The following is a 6,132-nucleotide window of genomic DNA, read 5'->3' as shown; positions in this document are numbered from 1 at the left end:
GACACCTGGGGAGTGATGGTCAGAGACCAGGTCATCTACTCCCCTAGACACCTGGGGAGTGTTGGTCAGAGACCAGGTCATCTACTCCCCTAGACACCTGGGGAGTGTTGGTCAGAGACCAGGTCATCTACTCCCTTAGACACCTGGGGAGTGTTGGTCAGAGACCAGGTCATCTACTCCCCTAGACACCTGGGGAGTGTTGGTCAGAGACCAGGTCATCTACTCCCCTAGACACCTGGGGAGTGTTGGTCAGAGACCAGGTCATCTACTCCCCTAGACACCTGGGGAGTGTTGGTCAGAGACCAGGTCATCTACTCCCCTAGACACCTGGGGAGTGTTGGTCAGAGACCAGGTCATCTACTCCCCTAGACACCTGGGGAGTGTTGGTCAGAGACCAGGTCATCTACTCCCCTAGACACCTGGGGAGTGTTGGTCAGAGACCAGGTCATCTACTCCCCTAGACACCTGGGGAGTGTTGGTCAGAGACCAGGTCATCTACTCCCCTAGACACCTGGGGAGTGTTGGTCAGAGACCAGGTCATCTACTCCCCTAGACACCTGGGGAGTGTTGGTCAGAGACCAGGTCATCTACTCCCCTAGACACCTGGGGAGTGTTGGTCAGAGACCAGGTCATCTACTCCCCTAGACACCTGGGGAGTGTTGGTCAGAGACCAGGTCATCTACTCCCCTAGACACCTGGGGAGTGTTGGTCAGAGACCAGGTCATCTACTCCCCTAGACACCTGGGGAGTGTTGGTCAGAGACCAGGTCATCTACTCCCCTAGACACCTGGGGAGTGTTGGTCAGAGACCAGGTCATCTACTCCCCTAGACACCTGGGGAGTGTTGGTCAGAGACCAGGTCATCTACTCCCCTAGACAATCATCTCTCATTCCTCTCTAAATGTGTTGCACTTGTTCACTTCCTTGTCCTCTTTATGGCAGAATGTTAAAATGAGGAGACAACAAGACACGATGACACTTTTTTTTTTTAAATGCACCGACTTGGTGGAACGCCCCCCCATATCGATGAATATATTATGTCAGAGGACGTTTTGTTTCGGGTGAGCCTACGCTACCCTATAACCACACGGTCCCTACATGAAAGACCTGTTGGTCAGAGACCTGGTCATTGGCTGAATATCCCTAGACACACACACACACACATACACATACATGAAAGACCGCTGTAAAGAAACCTCGAACTAAGGTGGATTGCCTTTTGCACCTGTTTCCCTTTTTAAAGAACCGAAGGTTGCTAACGCTTCGAACACACCGACAGTGTCATTGGCATTTTTCGTTCATTTCCTATTGAAACCGCTGCGTTTGGATTTATCGAACGTCTGCGTCAAACTGTATTTCAGTAAACGGCTGGACAGAAATGGAAGCAGAAAGTGAATGTTTAAACTTTTTGTTGCGTATTTATCCAGATTAACACTTCCGTTTTGGGCTTGCGTGCGTTATGAAGAGCATGGCGACCGCAACGTCAGGGTTGTGGGTTCGAATCCCACGGGGGGGGGGGGCAATAATGAAAAATGTATGAACTCACTAGTCTGGATAAGAGCATCTGATCGATTTTGTAAAAAGATCAAGAATATGATCACTTTTTAAGCCTACTCTGCACTTGTTTAGAGATACGAGCGAGGCAAAAAGTAGATAGAAAGAAAGAGGCAGCGGTCGTCCTGCGTTCTATTTATATCTCCCGTCCAGGGGAGTGGCAGACCTTCCAAACTGACAGAATATCGTGTGTGTGTGTGTGTGTGAGAGAGAGAGAGAGAGAGAGAGACTGTCACCAAACAGATCGACTGAGTTTGGTAGCCTTACTGCACGGACCACATACACACTCTCCACAATGCCGCATCGGCCCAGCACGTCACCTACATCGAGCTAACCAAGTGCCGAGAAAAGGTGAGAATGGCACCGGCTAAGTGTCGGTTCGTTACAGAGATCATTGTGGAAGTCCGGAAGATGTTGATAGAAGGACTTCTTCATCTGATATGATCTTTATTTTACTGACGTCGGAACTTATTAACGCGCGACACGGTGCGTAAATTTATCCCGATCGTGCGTAAAATGATATTGTTGATTCGTTTTTTTCTCCCGACGCGTTCCGCTTGGGTTTTATTGATGTCTGTTTGTATACAGTTAGAATGTCATATTTATTTGTATTTCATTGTTTATCTGATAGGTAGGCAGCATCATTCCATAGAACATTTGGTAAATTCACTATTTCCTGATAACATCGCGGTTTGGACATTCGCGCCTCATCTCTCTTTTTAACAGACCACTATATTGCAGTTTATAACGCTTATTCCATCTGTCTGATTTTGAAACAATGAAACCATAAAATTAGTATAGTTGGAACAGTCAGCTGACATTTAGCGAGAGAACTATTCCCGACAAGGCCCCCCCACCGGCACGTCTGGGAGCGCGTCCAGAATGGCTCCTGGTCAAAAGTAGTTCACTAGATAGGGAGTAGGGGGTGTAGGGAGGGAGTAAGGGGGCAGTAGGGGGAGTAGGGAGGGAGTAAGGGGGCAGTAGGGGGAGTAGGGAGGGAGTAGGGAGGGAGTAAGGGGGCAGTAGGGGGAGTAGGGAGGGAGTAGGGGGAGTAGGGAGGAGTAGGGAGGGTGTAGGGAGGAGTAGGGAGGGAGTAAGGGGGCAGTAGGGGGAGTAGGGAGGGAGTAGGGGGAGTAGGGAGGGAGTAGGGAGGGAGTAAGGGGGCAGTAGGGGGAGTAGGGAGGGAGTAGGGAGGGAGTAAGGGGGCAGTAGGGGGAGTAGGGAGGGAGTAGGGGGGCAGTAGGGGGAGTAGGGAGGGTGTAGGGAGGAGTAGGGAGGGAGTAAGGGGGGAGTAGGGGGAGTAGGGAGGGAGTAAGGGGGGAGTAGGGAGGGTGTAGGGAGGAGTAGGGAGGGAGTAAGGGGGGAGTAGGGAGGGAGTAAGGGGGGAGTAGGGAGGGAGTAAGGGAGGAGTAGGGGGGGAGTAGAGGGGGAGTAGGGAGGGAGTAGGGAGGGAGTAAGGGAGGAGTAGTGGGAGTAGAGGGGGAGTAGGGAGGGTGTAGGGAGGAGTAGGGAGGGAGTAGGGGGGGAGTAAAGGGGCAGTAGGGGGCCATTTGCTGCGTAACCTTGGTGTTGCTGTAGAACAAGGTTGAACTTGAGGGAGACCTCCAAGGAGTCCAAATGTCACCTTGTTTCCTATGTGCAGCTGAGCAGGACACACACACACACACACACACACACACACACACACACACACACACACACACACACACACACAGTGTATTATTGGTTATTTCACCTTGTAGAAGTTGGTAGTGAAGTAGGCATTGTACCTGTGTAGAAGTTGGTAGTGAAGTAGGCCTTGTACCTGTGTAGAGGTTGGTAGTGAAGTAGGCCTTGTACCTGTGTAGAGGTTGGTAGTGAAGTAGGCCTTGTAGAGGTTGGTAGTGAAGTAGGCCTTGTACCTGTGTAGAGGTTGGTAGTGAAGTAGACCTTGTACCTGTGTAGAAGTTGGTAGTGAAGTAGACCTTGTACCTGTGTAGAGGTTGGTAGTGAAGTAGGCCTTGTACCTGTGTAGAAGTTGGTAGTGAAGTAGGCCTTGTAGAGGTTGGTAGTGAAGTAGGCCTTGTAGAGGTTGGTAGTGAACTAGGCCTTGTACCTGTGTAGAGGTTGGTAGTGAAGTAGGCCTTGTACCTGTGTAGAAGTTGGTAGTGAAGTAGGCCTTGTACCTGTGTAGAAGTTGGTAGTGAGGTAGGCCTTGTACCTGTGTAGAATTTGGTAGTGATGTAGGCCTTGTAGAGGTTGGTAGTGAAGTAGGCCTTGTACCTGTGTAGAGGTTGGTAGTGAACTAGGCCTTGTACCTGTGTAGAGGTTGGTAGTGAAGTAGGCCTTGTACCTGTGTAGAGGTTGGTAGTGAAGTAGGCCTTGTACCTGTATAGAGGTTGGTAGTGAAGTAGGCCTTGTAGAGGTTGGTAGTGAAGTAGGCCTTGTACCTGTGTAGAGGTTGGTAGTGAAGTAGGCCTTGTACCTGTGTAGAGGTTGGTAGTGAAGTAGGCCTTGTACCTGTGTAGAGGTTGGTAGTGAAGTAGGCCTTGTACCTGTGTAGAGGTTGGTAGTGAACTAGGGCAGTACCTGTGTAGAGGGTGGTAGTGAAGTAGGCCTTGTATCTGTGTAGAGGTTGGTAGTGAACTAGGGCAGTACCTGTGTAGAGGGTGGTAGTGAAGTAGGCCTTGTACCTGTGTAGAGGTTGGTAGTGAAGTAGGCCTTGTACCAGTGTAGAGGTTGGTAGTGAAGTAGGCCTTGTACCAGTGTAGAGGTTGGTAGTGAAGTAGGCCTTGTACCAGTGTAGAAGTTGGTAGTGAAGTAGGCCTTGTACCTGTGTAGAAGTTGGTAGTGAAGTAGGCCTTGTAGAGGTTGGTAGTGAAGTAGGCCTTGTACCAGTGTAGAAGTTGGTAGTGAAGTAGGCCTTGTACCTGTGTAGAGGTTGGTAGTGAAGTAGGCCTTGTACCAGTGTAGAAGTTGGTAGTGAAGTAGGCCTTGTACCTGTGTATAAGTTGGTAGTGAAGTAGGCCTTGTAGAGGTTGGTAGTGAAGTAGGCCTTGTACCAGTGTAGAAGTTGGTAGTGAAGTAGGCCTTGTACCTGTGTAGAGGTTGGTAGTGAAGTAGGCCTTGTACCTGTGTAGAGGTTGGTAGTGAAGTAGGCCTTGTACCTGTGTAGAGGTTGGTTGTGAAGTAGGCCTTGTACCAGTGTAGAGGTTGGTTGTGAAGTAGGCCTTGTACCAGTGTAGAGGTTGGTAGTGAAGTAGGGCAGTAAACCTATCTTATGAAACGTCTATTCTATTGTTGTTCAGACAATCCGGACATTGTTTTCAACCGTCAGTTGTTTGTATCACTGACGGTACAGGACTGATTCCCAGTTGTAATCAGACAGCTAGTTTGACCTACAGTACGGCTGGCAGACTCATAGTGTGTGTGTGTGTCATGGGGATTTATGTGTGTGTTGACTGACTGTCAGTGTGTGAAGGCTACGCAGGTCTCACACACACCAAGCCAAGAGTTGGTGTATGAGTATGTGTGTGTCTGTGCCCACCAAAATAACGGAAACACCAACGTAATGTAAATACCAAGATAAAGGAAACACCAACATAATGTAAACACCAAGATAAAGGAAACACCAAGATAAAGGGAACCCCAACATAATGTAAACACCAATATAAAGGAAACACCAAGATAAAGGAAACACCAAGATAAAGGAAACCCCAACATAATGTAAACACCAAGATAAAGGAAACACCAACATAATGTAAACACCAAGATAAAGGAAACCCCAATGTAATGTAAACACCAAGATAAAGGAAACACCAACGTAATGTAAACACCAAGATAAAGGAAACACCGACATAATGTAAACACCAATATAAAGGAAACACCAACATAATGTAAACACCAAGATAAAGGAAACACCAACGTAATGTAAACACCAAGATAAAGGAAACTCCAACGTAATGTAAACACCAAGATAAAGGAAACCCCACCATAATGTAAACACCAAGATAAAGGAAACCCCAACGTAATGTAAACACCAAGATAAAGGAAACCCCCAACGTATAGTGTGTTAATAGGGCGTTGGGTCACCAGCAGCCAGAACAGCTTCAATGCACCTCGACATGGATTCTACAAGGGTCTGGAACTCTACTGGAGGGATGTGACCTCATTCTTCCACGACAAAAATTCCATGTTTTTGGTGTTTTTTTGACGGTGGTGGAAAACACTGTCTCAGGTGGCGCTCCAGAATCTCCCAGAAGTATTCAATTGGGTTGAGATCTGGTGACTTGACACACACACACACACATACACACACACATACACACACACACACACACACACACACACACACACACACACACACACACACACACACACACACACACACACACACACACACACACCCTTTAAACCCCCTGTGCTCCTTTGAGGGCCCTTTTTCCAAAGCCACTGAGATCTCTTCTTCCAGCCAGGGTATAGCCTAAATAATAGACAACTGGGAGAATTTTAATACATGACCCCTAAGCATGATGGGATGTTATTTGCTTAATTAACTCAGGAACCACACCTGCTTTCAATATGTGGAAGCACCTGTTTT

General features: G+C 48.2%; 1 protein-coding gene across 1 annotated transcript in view; it reads left to right on the top strand.

The window, feature by feature from the left end:
* Positions 1-1,738: 1,738 nt before the first annotated feature.
* LOC118936694 (TBC1 domain family member 1) overlaps positions 1,739-6,132 on the top strand; it is a 142,983-nt gene continuing 138,589 nt past the window's right edge. Inside the window, 1 exon segment of the mRNA XM_090209854.1 lies at positions 1,739-1,904. The gene's annotated coding sequence lies outside the window, so the exon portion shown is untranslated.

Source organism: Oncorhynchus mykiss, chromosome 19 (genome assembly GCF_057628025.1).
Source record: "Oncorhynchus mykiss isolate SJ-2025 chromosome 19, ASM5762802v1, whole genome shotgun sequence".
Taxonomy (NCBI): Eukaryota; Metazoa; Chordata; class Actinopteri; order Salmoniformes; family Salmonidae; genus Oncorhynchus; species Oncorhynchus mykiss.
This window is presented reverse-complemented; position numbering and strand designations above follow the sequence as displayed.